Source organism: Lithobates pipiens, unplaced genomic scaffold (genome assembly GCF_037356315.1).
Source record: "Lithobates pipiens isolate NorthernLeopardFrog02 unplaced genomic scaffold, aLitPip1_a1.2 Scaffold_162, whole genome shotgun sequence".
In the NCBI taxonomy this organism is placed as follows: domain Eukaryota; kingdom Metazoa; phylum Chordata; class Amphibia; order Anura; family Ranidae; genus Lithobates; species Lithobates pipiens.
In genome coordinates, this window is record NW_027507750.1 from 3,460,093 (window position 1) to 3,475,049 (window position 14,957).

Consider the following 14,957-nt stretch of genomic DNA (forward strand, 5'->3'; position numbering starts at 1 on the left):
TGGCACCGTTGTCACACACCACTTTACCAACTGTCAAATTGAGCGGTGTTAGCCACTCATCTGCCTGTGAACGCAAAGCTGAAAGGAGTGCCGGGCCAGTGTGGCTCTTTGCTTCCAGGCACAACAGACGCAGCACGGCATGGCAACGTCTCACCTGGCATGTGGAATAGGTTCTGGGGAGCTTGGGCGGTGCAGTGGAAGAGACGCTAGCAGCGGAAAAGGAGGAGGCAGCTGAGGAGGAGAGGGAGGAGGATGGAGTAGGAGGAGGAGAAGAAGAGTCAGGCCTGCATGCAATCCGTGGCGGTAAAACCAAATCTACACGGGTGCCACGGGTTACATGCTTGACGGCCGTCAGAAGGTTCACCCAGTGGGCAGTAAAACTGATATACCTTCCCTGCCCGTGTTTGCTAGACCACGTGTCTGTGGTCAGATGTATCTTGGCACCGACACTGTGTGCCAGAGATACATTCACTTGCCGCTGAACATGGCCATATAGCTCTGGGATGCCCTTCTCTGAGAAATACTTCCTTCCTGGGACCTTCCATTGTGGTGTTCCAATGGCCACAAATTTGCGAAAGGCCTCCGAGTCCACCAGTTTATATGGCAGTAGTTGGCGGGCTATGAGTTCTGACAAGCCAGCCGCCAACCGTTGGGCAAGAGGGTTATCCGGCATCATCATTTTTTTACGCTCAAACATTAGGCCCACGGAAGCCTGCCTTTTTGCAGAAAAATGTGAGCTTGGCGTGATGGAAGGTGGAGTGGAGGACAATTGTGAGGAGAGAGGAGAAGGAGAAGTAGAAGACGAGGCTGGACGGTGAGAGCCTGCAGTGTGGCTTTGTGTGTTCCGTTGCTCCCACTGGGCTCGGTGATGGCTGCTCATGTGCCTTCTTAAGGCGGTCGTCCCTAGGTGAGTATTGGGCTTACCGCGACTAACGCGTTGACTGCAAAGATTGCAGATGGCAACGCTATTGTCAGCAGCGGACACGTTAAAAAAAGCCCACACTGCGGAGCCATGTGCCGGTGTCCTGGGAGCGCCAGATGTGACCGTACATGGTCGATGACTCACTCCTGATACATTTGCAGTCTGCTTTGTCCCTGCTGTGCAATGTAAGTCATTGCTGCTTCTCCTCCCTATCTGCTGGTCCATATCTCCCTCTGAACTCCCCTCCTCTTCCTCTCTTGTGGGCACCCACGTGACATCACTAGACACGTCATCATCAACGTCACCTTCCCCACCGCTATAAGTAGAGATCTCGGAGTAGGCAGCAACACCGGGGACCAACCTCCTCCTTGGGCTGATCTGGGTACTGGCGTCAGACTGCTGAGTAGCGCTTGTTGCTACCTCCTCTTCCTGATCCAATACCAAGAGTGGCTGCGCATCAGAAATGTCCTCTTGATATGGATCGGAAAATAATTCCAGTGACTCAAGCGGAAGGTATGTGGTGGTGGTGGTGGTGGTCGTGTTGTTGGTGGTAGTGTCTTTGGGGGTGCACATAGCAGAGAGTGAAGAAGAGGGTGCAGATCGAGAGGATGAGGAGGGTGCAGAAGAGTAAGGCTGAGCGAGCCACTCAACCAAGTCTGGTGCATCCTTTAAAGTAATTGAACGCACCTTCTGCAACTTCCCACTTTGGCTCAAGCCTGTTGCTCCTGCCCTACCCCTACCACCCCTGCGGAAGGGCCTGCCTCTTCCTCTGCATGTCATTTTTTAAATGACCCTGTGACAAAACTCTTAGTCCCTATACCGCTGAAGGACTGCTGCAGTATAGGTGAGCGGTCAGCAGTGGTGCACGTCAACCCTATCTATTGTGGACCTATAGCGGTCCTTACAGAACAGCAGACTGTACCGCACTCAAGCCTATGTACCGTAGCACCCTATACCAAGTTACCAGTCCTTATAAGAACTTTTGTGGACCAAGCAGGTTGTGTATTAGTGTTTAGCAGACTGTACGTCAGTCCCTATACCGCTGAAGGACTGCTGCAGTATAGGGCAGCGGTCAGCAGTGGTGCACGTCAACCCTATCTATTGTGGACCGATAGCGGTCCTTACAGAACAGCAGACTGTACCGCACTCAAGCCTATGTACCGTAGCACCCTATACCAAGTTACCAGTCCTTATAAGAACTTTTGTGGAACAAGCAGGTTGTGTGTTAGTGATTAGCAGACTGTACGTCAGTCCCTATACCGCTGAAGGACTGCTGCAGTATAGGTGAGCGGTCAGCAGTGGTGCACGTCAACCCTATCTATTGTGGACCGATAGCGGTCCTTACAGAACAGCAGACTGTACCGCACTCAAGCCTATGTACCGTAGCACCCTATACCAAGTTACCAGTCCTTATAAGAACTTTTGTGGAACAAGCAGGTTGTGTGTTAGTGATTAGCAGACTGTACGTCAGTCCCTATACCGCTGAAGGACTGCTGCAGTATAGGTGAGCGGTCAGCAGTGGTGCACGTCAACCCTATCTATTGTGGACCGATAGCGGTCCTTACAGAACAGCAGACTGTACCGCACTCAAGCCTATGTACCGTAGCACCCTATACCAAGTTACCAGTCCTTATAAGAACTTTTGTGGACCAAGCAGGTTGTGTATTAGTGTTTAGCAGACTGTACGTCAGTCCCTATACCGCTGAAGGACTGCTGCAGTATAGGGCAGCGGTCAGCAGTGGTGCACGTCAACCCTATCTATTGTGGACCGATAGCGGTCCTTACAGAACAGCAGACTGTACCGCACTCAAGCCTATGTACCGTAGCACCCTATACCAAGTTACCAGTCCTTATAAGAACTTTTGTGGAACAAGCAGGTTGTGTGTTAGTGATTAGCAGACTGTACGTCAGTCCCTATACCGCTGAAGGACTGCTGCAGTATAGGTGAGCGGTCAGCAGTGGTGCACGTCAACCCTATCTATTGTGGACCGATAGCGGTCCTTACAGAACAGCAGACTGTACCGCACTCAAGCCTATGTACCGTAGCACCCTATACCAAGTTACCAGTCCTTATAAGAACTTTTGTGGAACAAGCAGGTTGTGTGTTAGTGATTAGCAGACTGTACGTCAGTCCCTATACCGCTGAAGGACTGCTGCAGTATAGGTGAGCGGTCAGCAGTGGTGCACGTCAACCCTATCTATTGTGGACCGATAGCGGTCCTTACAGAACAGCAGACTGTACCGCACTCAAGCCTATGTACCGTAGCACCCTATACCAAGTTACCAGTCCTTATAAGAACTTTTGTGGACCAAGCAGGTTGTGTATTAGTGTTTAGCAGACTGTACGTCAGTCCCTATACCGCTGAAGGACTGCTGCAGTATAGGGCAGCGGTCAGCAGTGGTGCACGTCAACCCTATCTATTGTGGACCGATAGCGGTCCTTACAGAACAGCAGACTGTACCGCACTCAAGCCTATGTACCGTAGCACCCTATACCAAGTTACCAGTCCTTATAAGAACTTTTGTGGAACAAGCAGGTTGTGTGTTAGTGATTAGCAGACTGTACGTCAGTCCCTATACCGCTGAAGGACTGCTGCAGTATAGGTGAGCGGTCAGCAGTGGTGCACGTCAACCCTATCTATTGTGGACCGATAGCGGTCCTTACAGAACAGCAGACTGTACCGCACTCAAGCCTATGTATCGTAGCACCCTATACCAAGTTACCAGTCCTTATAAGAACTTTTGTGGACCAAGCAGGTTGTGTATTAGTGTTTAGCAGACTGTACGTCAGTCCCTATACCGCTGAAGGACTGCTGCAGTATAGGGCAGCGGTCAGCAGTGGTGCACGTCAACCCTATCTATTGTGGACCGATAGCGGTCCTTACAGAACAGCAGACTGTACCGCACTCAAGCCTATGTACCGTAGCACCCTATACCAAGTTACCAGTCCTTATAAGAACTTTTGTGGACCAAGCAGGTTGTGTATTAGTGTTTAGCAGACTGTACGTCAGTCCCTATACCCAGGGCCAGATTAACAGCATCATGGGCCTGGTGCTGAGGATTTTGGTGGGCCTTTTTTACGGAAACAAAATGAAAATGCAAAAATGTTTTGCTAAAACAAATTAAATATACTTTCACCAGTAATATCGGCCGTGCAGCCTTTGAGCAGCAGGAACACCCCCAATACCACCTGCTATGCGGTCTCTCAACAGCAGCAACATAGGAGACCACATTTCCAAACTGCCATTCAGGGAGATCCCCCCCTTCCCAAAAAAAAAAAGAGGGGGGATGTAGTCTCGGGTTGATGGGGAAATAGGTGGCGGGGGGTGATTTTTCAGGCAAATGGCACTTAGCACTTAAAATCATCCTGACGCTATGCTTGATATGGCATCGGGATGATCAAATTCCATTATTTCTATTACTACATTGTAATATATAGTGAAATAGTTCAACTCACCATGATGCATTATCAGTGGGAACCTGAGCTTGTCACTTCCCACCAGATGCAGTGTGTCGCTTGCCACCATTGCCTGCTGCCAGATGCCACCCGCAGCCTGCCACCAGATACAGTGTGCCACTTGCCACCAGATACAATGTGCCACTTGCCATCAGCATGCCACCAGATACAGTGTGCCACTTGCCACCAGCAGCCTGTCACCAGATACAGTGTGCCACTGGCAGCCTGCCACGAGATACAGTGTGCCACTTGCCACCAGATACAGTGTGCCACCAGATACAGTGCCACTAGCAGCCTGCCACCAGATACAGTGTGCCACTTGCCACCAGATACAGTGTGCCACTTGCCACCAGCAACCTGACACCAGATACGGTGTGCCACTTGTCACAAGCAGCATGCCAGATAGTGTGCCACTTGCTACCAGCAGCATGCCACCAGATTAAAGCGGGATTCCACCCTAAAGTGGAACCTCCGCTGATCGGAACCCCCCCCCCATCCGGTGTCACAATTGACACCTTTCAGGGGGGAGGGGGGTATTTTCACCCACTTCCGGGCATAGACTCCCACGGGAGTCTACGCCATTTCCTGCCCTGCCGCGCTGTCTGCTGGGACACACACGGGTCCCAGTGACAGCGCGGAGATTTCCTATTGCGCGGCGCAGCTCGCGCAGTAGGGAACCGGGAAGTGAAGCCGATTCGCTTTACTTCCTGATTCCCTCACCTAGAATGGTGGCGGCAGCAGCCGAGGCACGAGCGGTCGATCGGCCTCGGCATCGCTGGAACCCGGGACAGGTGAGTGTCCATTTATTAAAAGTCAGCAGCTGTAGTATTTATAGCTGCTGGCTTTTAATATTTTTTTGGGGCGGAATCCCTCTTTAAGTGTGCCACTTGCCACCAGCAGTCTGCCACCAGATACAGTGTACCACTTGTCACAAGCAGCCTGCCACCAGATAGTGTGCCACTTGCCACCAGCAGCATGCCACTTGCCACCAGCAACCTGCCACCAGATACGGTGTGCCACTTGTCACAAGCAGCATGCCAGATAGTGTGCCACTTGCCACCAGCAGCATGCCACCAGATACAGTGTGCCACTTGCCAACAGCAGCCTGCCACCAGTTACAGTGTGCCACTTGCCACAAGCAGCCTGCCACCAGTTACAGTGTGCCACTTGCCACAAGCAGCCTGCCAGATATAGTGTGCCACTTGCCACAAGCAGCATGCCAGATACAGTGTGACACTTGCCACCAGCAGCATGCCAGATACAGTGTGCCACTTGCCACAAGCAGCCTGCCACCAGTTACAGTGTGCCACTTGCCACAAGCAGCCTGCCACCAGTTACAGTGTGCCACTTGCCACAAGCAGCCTGCCAGATATAGTGTGCCACTTGCCACAAGCAGCATGCCAGATATAGTGTGCCACTTGCCACAAGCAGCATGCCAGATACAGTGTGCCACTTGCCACAAGCAGCATGCCAGATACAGTGTGCCACTTGCCACAAGCAGCATGCCAGATACAGTGTGACACTTGCCACCAGCAGCATGCCAGATACAGTGTGACACTTGCCACCAGCAGCATGTCACCAGATACAGTGTGCCACTTGCCACAAGCAGCCTTCCACCAGATACAGTGTGCCACTTGCCACAAGCCGCCTTCCACCAGATACAGTGTGCCACTTGCCACAAGCCGCCTTCCACCAGATACAGTGTGCCACTTGCCACAAGCAGCCTGCCACCAGATACAGTGTGCTACTTGCCACAAGCAGCCTGCCACCAGATACAGTGTGCTACTTGCCATCAGCAGCCTGCCACCAGCAGCAGTGTACCACCAGATACAGTGTGCCACTTGCCACAAGCAGCATGCCAGATACAGTGTACCACTTGACACAAGCAACATGCCACCAGATACAGTGTGCCATTTGCCACAAGCAGCCTGCCATCAGATACAGTGTGCCACTTGCCACCAGCAGCATGCCAGATACAATGTGCCACTTGCCACCAGCAGAATGTCACCAGATACAGTGTGCCACTTACCACCAGCAGCCTGTCACCAGATACAGTGTGCCACTTGCCACCAGCAGTGTGCCACCAGATACAGTGTGCCACTTGCCACCAGCAGTGTGCCATCAGCAGCCTTCCACCAGATAGTGTGCTACTTGCCACCAGCAGCAGTGTGCAACCAGCAGCCTTCCACAATATAGTGTGCTACTTGCCTTCAGCAGCCTGCCACCAGATACAGTGTGCCACTTGCCACCAGCATGCAACCAGATACAGTGTGCCACTCGCCACCCACAGCCTGTCACCAGATACAGTGTGCCACTTACCACCAGCAGCCTGCCACTGCCTCCAAGACTCTCCCCAATTGGATAGAAGAGACAGGGCCTGCATAGTCAATCAAATCCCTGGAGCCCCCACCCCTCCTGAGCTGGGATGGTATGGCTGTATGCCAGGAGTTTTGTTTAGACCAAGTTGTACAGGGTTGTGTGTGCAAGCTTTTGGGCTCACACTGGTGTGCTGCAGTTGGCTGCACTGCTCATGTATCTGCAGTTTTAGCTGCAGTCCTATTGATTTATATCAGGTTGCAGGTTTTTGCTGCATTTTCTGACAGTGTGCCAAAGATGCAGCATGCAGGAATTTTGGTGCGCTTTCAGAAAATGCAGAAAAAACAAACAACCTAATAGAAATCTATAGGACTGGGGGTAAAACGCAGGAAAACTGTGGATACACCAGCAATGGGCCAAAACACAGCAAATCAGTGTGAACCACCTAAAAGCACAAGGGGCCACCAAGCACTGCCACAGGCTGATGACACAATTATAAACACTTTGGCTGCAGTTATAACAGCTACTGCTGGAGAAAAAAGTTAAAAACGAGGGAAAGGGATATAAGAAACCAGTCACTGAGCTCACATGTGGACGGTCCCTGGAGGCTCATCACTCAGAGATATCCTGTTCACCTTCTATCTGCCGGTGTTTCCCACCCACACGGCTCCTTCACTGCACAGACTTCACAGAGGGGGAGGGGAAAGGCAGAGCCAACTCAGCCTCTCCCATTTGTGTAGGGGGGGAACTGTGCACTGTGACATTGTAATAACCACAGTGAGCAAACACAGATGCAGCCAGACACCCCTACATTTACACACACTTCTCCTGTCCCATAGAAGCTTATGGACAGGAAAAAAAAAAATCGGGCTTATGCTGCTGGCTGGGTGGGCCTATTTTAAGGCAGGGGCTTGGTGCTGCAGCTCCATCAGCCCCTATGTTAATCCGGCCCTGCCTATACCGCTGAAGGACTGCTGCAGTATAGGGCAGCGGTCAGCAGTGGTGCACGTCAACCCTATCTATTGTGGACCGATAGCGGTCCTTACAGAACAGCAGACTGTACCGCACTCAAGCCTATGTACCGTAGCACCCTATACCAAGTTACCAGTCCTTATAAGAACTTTTGTGGAACAAGTGAGTTGTGAATGTTTAGCAGACTGCAGCAGAAGGGCAGCAGTCAAGTATAATATCCTTTCTATATTTGGAAGAAAGAATATTATACATGTACAAGCCTATTACTGTACCACTGATACCAGTCCTGAAAAGAACCTTTGTGGAACTAATAATAACAGCAAGTCTTTAAAATTACCCTCACTGCCTGACAACACTGCTTCCTTCCTGTCCCTATACAAATTGGCAAAAAAAGAGAACGATTAGTGGTTACTGGAACAGCTCTTTTGTGGACCTTGATAGTAACAGCTAATGATGATGATGATGATGATGATGATGAAAGACTAATCTGGCTGTCCCTGTAGCATACACCGTCCTTTCCCTTTCTCTAAACTAACAAAAGACACTCAGGCTGCTGCAAGAATCAGCAGCACAGCAAACCTATCAACACCTAACACCTATACCAGTCCTGAAAAGAACTTTTGTGTACCAAATAGCTAGTGGTTTATCTCTCCCTACTCCACACAGGAACCTGTCCCTATCTTAACAGAAGAAAGAATGTAAAATGGCCACCGGATCGGGTGTATTTATAGGTTAGGGGGAATGTACAAGTGTCCATGTGCTGTCATGTCTCAATTGGCTGTCCTGTATCACATGATAAACGTGTCACCAAAGGTTAAAGTTCTTGTATACATTAAACACGTAAGTCCGCCGCGGCGAACGACGGAAAAAGGCGTTCGAACGTGCGGACCGCGAATGTCGGAAATTCGCCGCGAAACGACCGCCGGGCGAACCGTTCGGCCATCACTACTTAGCTCTATTAGTCCAAAATAATTCTACATAGAGAGAAAAGATTCGACATAGAGAGAAAAGATTCGACATAGAAAGAAAAGATTTGACATAGAGAGAAAAGATTCAACATAGAGAGAAAAGATTTGACATAGAGAGAAAAGATTTGACATAGAAAGAAAAGATTCAACATAGAGAATCAACATAGAGAGAATAGATTGGACATAGAGAGAAAAGATTCAACATAGAGAGAAAAGATTCAACATAGAGAATCAACATAGAGAGAATAGATTGGACATAGAGAGAAAAGATTCAACATAGAAAGAAAAGATTTGACATAGAGAGAAAAGATTTGACATAGAGAGAAAAGATTCGACATAGAGAGAAAAGATTTGACATAGAGAGAAAAGATTTGACATAGAGAGAAAAGGTTCGACATAGAGAGAAAAGATTTGACATAGAGAGAAAAAATTCGACATAGAGAGAAAAGATTTGACATAGAGAGAAAAGATTCGACATAGAGAGAAAAGATTCAACATAAAGAGAAAAGATTTGACATAGAGAGAAAAGATTCAACATAGAAAGAAAAGATTTGACATAGAGAGAAAAGATTCGACATAGAGAGAAAAGATTTGACATAGAGAGAAAAGATTTGACATAGAGAGAAAAGATTCGACATAGAGAGAAAAGATTTGACATAGAGAGAAAAGATTCGACATAGAGAGAAAAGATTCAACATAAAGAGAAAAGATTTGACATAGAGAGAAAAGATTCGACATAGAGAGAAAAGATTTGACATAGAGAGAAAAGATTTGACATAGAGAGAAAAGATTCGACATAGAGAGAAAAGATTTGACATAGAGAGAAAAGATTCGACATAGAGAGAAAAGATTCAACATAAAGAGAAAAGATTTGACATAGAGAGAAAAGATTTGACATAGAGAGAAAAGATTCGACATAGAGAGAAAAGATTCAACATAGAAAGAAAAGATTTGACATAGAGAGAAAAGATTTGACATAGAGAGAAAAGATTTGACATAGAGAGAAAAGATTCAACATAGAAAGAAAAGATTTGACATAGAGAGAAAAGATTCGACATAGAGAGAAAAGATTCAACATAAAGAGAAAAGATTTGACATAGAGAGAAAAGATTCGACATAGAGAGAAAAGATTTGACATAGAGAGAAAAGATTCAACATAGAGAGAAAAGATTTGACATAGAAAGAAAAGATTCAACATAGAGAATCAACATAGAGAGAATAGATTCGACATAGAGAGAAAAGATTTGACATAGAGAGAAAAGATTCAACATAGAAAGAAAAGATTTGACATAGAGAGAAAAGATTCGACATAGAGAGGAAAGATTTGACATAGAAAGAAAAGATTTGACATAGAGAGAAAAGATTTGACATAGAGAGAAAAGATTCGACATAGAGAGAAAAGATTTGACATAGAGAGAAAAGATTCGACATAGAAAGAAAAGATTTGACATAGAGAGAAAAGATTCGACATAGAAAGAAAAGATTCGACATAGAGAGAAAAGATTCGACATAGAAAGAAAAGATTTGACATAGAGAGAAAAGATTCGACATAGAAAGAAAAGATTCGACATAGAGAGAAAAGATTTGACATAGAGAGAAAAGATTCGACATAGAGAGAAAAGATTTGACATAGAGAGAAAAGATTTGACATAGAGAGAAAAGGTTCGACATAGAGAGAAAAGATTTGACATAGAGAGAAAAAATTCGACATAGAGAGAAAAGATTTGACATAGAGAGAAAAGATTTGACATAGAGAGAAAAGATTCGACATAGAGAGAAAAGATTTGACATAGAGAGAAAAGATTCGACATAGAGAGAAAAGATTCAACATAAAGAGAAAAGATTTGACATAGAGAGAAAAGATTCAACATAGAAAGAAAAGATTTGACATAGAGAGAAAAGATTCGACATAGAGAGAAAAGATTTGACATAGAGAGAAAAGATTTGACATAGAGAGAAAAGATTCGACATAGAGAGAAAAGATTTGACATAGAGAGAAAAGATTCGACAGAGAGAGAAAAGATTCAACATAAAGAGAAAAGATTTGACATAGAGAGAAAAGATTCGACATAGAAAGAAAAGATTCGACATAGAGAGAAAAGATTTGACATAGAGAGAAAAGATTCGACATAGAGAGAAAAGATTTGACATAGAGAGAAAAGATTTGACATAGAGAGAAAAGGTTCGACATAGAGAGAAAAGATTTGACATAGAGAGAAAAAATTCGACATAGAGAGAAAAGATTTGACATAGAGAGAAAAGATTTGACATAGAGAGAAAAGATTCGACATAGAGAGAAAAGATTTGACATAGAGAGAAAAGATTCGACATAGAGAGAAAAGATTCAACATAAAGAGAAAAGATTTGACATAGAGAGAAAAGATTCAACATAGAAAGAAAAGATTTGACATAGAGAGAAAAGATTCGACATAGAGAGAAAAGATTTGACATAGAGAGAAAAGATTTGACATAGAGAGAAAAGATTCGACATAGAGAGAAAAGATTTGACATAGAGAGAAAAGATTCGACAGAGAGAGAAAAGATTCAACATAAAGAGAAAAGATTTGACATAGAGAGAAAAGATTCGACATAGAGAGAAAAGATTTGACATAGAGAGAAAAGATTTGACATAGAGAGAAAAGATTCGACATAGAGAGAAAAGATTCGACATAGAAAGAAAAGATTTGACATAGAGAGAAAAGATTTGACATAGAGAGAAAAGATTTGACATAGAGAGAAAAGATTCAACATAGAAAGAAAAGATTTGACATAGAGAGAAAAGATTTGACATAGAGAGAAAAGATTCGACATAGAGAGAAAAGATTCAACATAAAGAGAAAAGATTTGACATAGAGAGAAAAGATTCGACATAGAGAGAAAAGATTTGACATAGAGAGAAAAGATTCAACATAGAGAGAAAAGATTTGACATAGAAAGAAAAGATTCAACATAGAGAATCAACATAGAGAGAATAGATTCGACATAGAGAGAAAAGATTTGACATAGAGAGAAAAGATTCGGCATAGAGAGAAAAGATTTGACATAGAGAGAAAAGATTCGACATAGAGAGAAAAGATTTGACATAGAGAGAAAAGATTTGACATAGAGAGAAAAGATTTGACATAGAAAGAAAAGATTTGACATAGAGAGAAAAGATTCAACATAGAGAGAAAAGATTTGACATAGAGAGAAAAGATTCGGCATAGAGAGAAAAGATTTGACATAGAGAGAAAAGATTCGACATAGAGAGAAAAGATTTGACATAGAGAGAAAAGATTTGACATAGAGAGAAAAGATTCGGCATAGAGAGAAAAGATTTGACATAGAGAGAAAAGATTCGACATAGAGAGAAAAGATTTGACATAGAGAGAAAAGATTTGACATAGAAAGAAAAGATTTGACATAGAGAGAAAAGATTCAACATAGAGAATCAACATAGAGAGAAAAGATTTGACATAGAGAGAAAAGATTCGGCATAGAGAGAAAAGATTTGACATAGAGAGAAAAGATTCGACATAGAGAGAAAAGATTTGACATAGAGAGAAAAGATTCGACATAGAGAGAAAAGATTCAACATAAAGAGAAAAGATTTGACATAGAGAGAAAAGATTTGACATAGAGAGAAAAGATTCGACATAGAAAGAAAAGATTTGACATAGAGAGAAAAGATTTGACATAGAGAGAAAAGATTTGACATAGAGAGAAAAGATTCAACATAGAAAGAAAAGATTTGACATAGAGAGAAAAGATTCGACATAGAGAGAAAAGATTCAACATAAAGAGAAAAGATTTGACATAGAGAGAAAAGATTCGACATAGAGAGGAAAGATTTGACATAGAGAGAAAAGATTTGACATAGAGAGAAAAGATTCAACATAAAGAGAAAAGATTTGACATAGAGAGAAAAGATTCAACATAGAAAGAAAAGATTTGACATAGAGAGAAAAGATTCGACATAGAGAGAAAAGATTTGACATAGAGAGAAAAGATTCGACATAGAGAGAAAAGATTTGACATAGAGAGAAAAGATTTGACATAGAGAGAAAAGATTCGACATAGAGAGAAAAGATTTGACATAGAGAGAAAAGATTCAACATAGAGAGAAAAGATTCGACATAGAGAGAAAAGATTCCCTCAGAGGTTTTTTTTAGAGAACCTTAGTGAACAAACAGCATCATGAAGGCCAAGGAACACACCAGACAGGTCAGGGATGAAGTTGTGGAGAAGTATAAAGCAGGGTTTGGTTATAATAAAATCTCCCAAGCTTTGACCATCTCACGGAGCTCTGTTCAATCCATCATCGGAAAATGGAAAGAGTATGGGCACAACTGCAAACCTACCAAGACATGGCCGTCCACCTAAACTGACCGGGCCGGGCAAGGAGAGCATTCATCAGAGAAGAGCCAAGAGGTCCATGGTAACTCTGGAGGAGCTGCAGAGATCCACAGCTCAGGGGGGAGAATCTGTCCACAGGACAACTATTAGTCGTCTCTCCACAAATCTGCCCTTTATGGAAGAGTGACAAGAAGAAAGACATTGGAGAAAGAAAGTCATAAGAAGTCCTGTTTGTAGTTTGTGAGAAGCCATGTGGGGGAGGGGGCAGCAAACATGTGGAAGAAGGTGATCTGGTCAGATGAGACCAAAATTCAACTTTATGGCCTAAAAACAAAACGCTATGTGTGGGGAAACTAACACTGCCCATCCCCCTGAACACACCATCCCCACCGTGAGACATGGTGGTGGCAGCATCATGTGGTGGGGATGGTTTTCTTCAGCAGGGACAGGGAAGCTGGTCAGAGTTGATGGGAAGATGGATGGAGACAAATACAGGACAATCTTAGAAGAAAACCTGTAATGCCGCATACACACGACCGGACTTTCCGGCAGACTAGGTCCGAAGGGATTAGTTCGTCGGACAATCCTGTCGTGTGTGGGCTAGTCTGATTGTTTTTTTGGAAAAAAAATCTGATGGACCTAGAAATAGAACATGTTTCAAATCTAAAAATGGGAAAACCGTTCATCTGTGTGCAGGTCCGACGGACCAAATACGACGCAAGGGAAGCTATTGGCTACTGGCTATTGAACTTCTTTGTTTAGTCCCATCTTACGTCATCACGTTCAAAACAAACAGACTTTCGAATGGAATTAGTCTGTTCGTGTGGGGCCAAGTTTGTTCATTCAGAAAGTCAGTCGGGAAGACCGTCAGACCTAGTCTGCCGGAAAGTCCGGTCGTGTGTAGGCGGCATTAGAGTCTGCAAAAGACTTGAGACCGGGGCGGAGGTTCACCTTCCAGCAGGACAATGACCCGAAACATCCAGCCAGAGCTACAATGGAATGGTTTACATCAAAGCCTATTCATGTGTTAGAATGGCCCAGTCACAGCCCAGACCTAAATCCCATTGAGAATCTGTGGCCAGACTTGAAAATTGCTGATCACAGACGTTCTCCATCCAATCTGACAGAGCTTGAGATATTCTACAAAGAAGAAGAATGGGCAGAAATGTCCTCTTTAGATGTGCAAAGCTGGTAGAGACACCCCCAAAAAGACTTGTAGAGAAAGGGGGTTCTACAAAGTATCGACTCCGGGGGGCGCCATACAAATGACCCTCCTCCCCACACTTTTCACATATTTTCGTTTCAAATATTTTATTGAAGAGTCAAGCAGGGTACAATAAAATAGGCAAAACAATTTACAATAAAAATAGTGACGGAAGATAGTCAGGTATGCTGTTACCTAAGCATTGCAAAAGTGAATAAATCGGAACAGACTCAAGATGGTCCCCTAGTTCCTATATGCGTGGGGTAGGATAAAGTCAAAACAATGAAAAAAGGGGGGGGCCAGACAAGAATAGGCCAACTAATTCCGATGAGGAAAAAAACAGTAAACAATCATTTTCATATCAACAATCATTGCTCAGGGTAATAGCGAAGAAAAACAGTTTCGCTTGAGGTATTTTACCATAAATAGAAAAGAAAGTAAGGGAGAGGAGGTGTAGAAATGAGAAAAGGAAAGAAAAAGAAGAAGGAGATAGGGACATAAGGAAAAAGGAAAAGGTTGTGAGAGGGTAAAGGAGAGGAGGGAAGGAGGAAAAAGTATGGTCGGAAGGCCCAGGGGAACCACGGACCTCGAATCGCTGATCGTTTTAAATTAAGGGGCCATAAGGCGCGTGTCGAAGTCTTTCGGTAGGAAATGGTCCACCCAAGGTTACTTTTCACATATTTTATTTGTATAATTTTTAATTCTCCTTCCACTTCACAATTATGTGCCACTTTGTGTTAAAATCCCAATAAAATACATTTACGTTTCTGGTTGTAACATGAC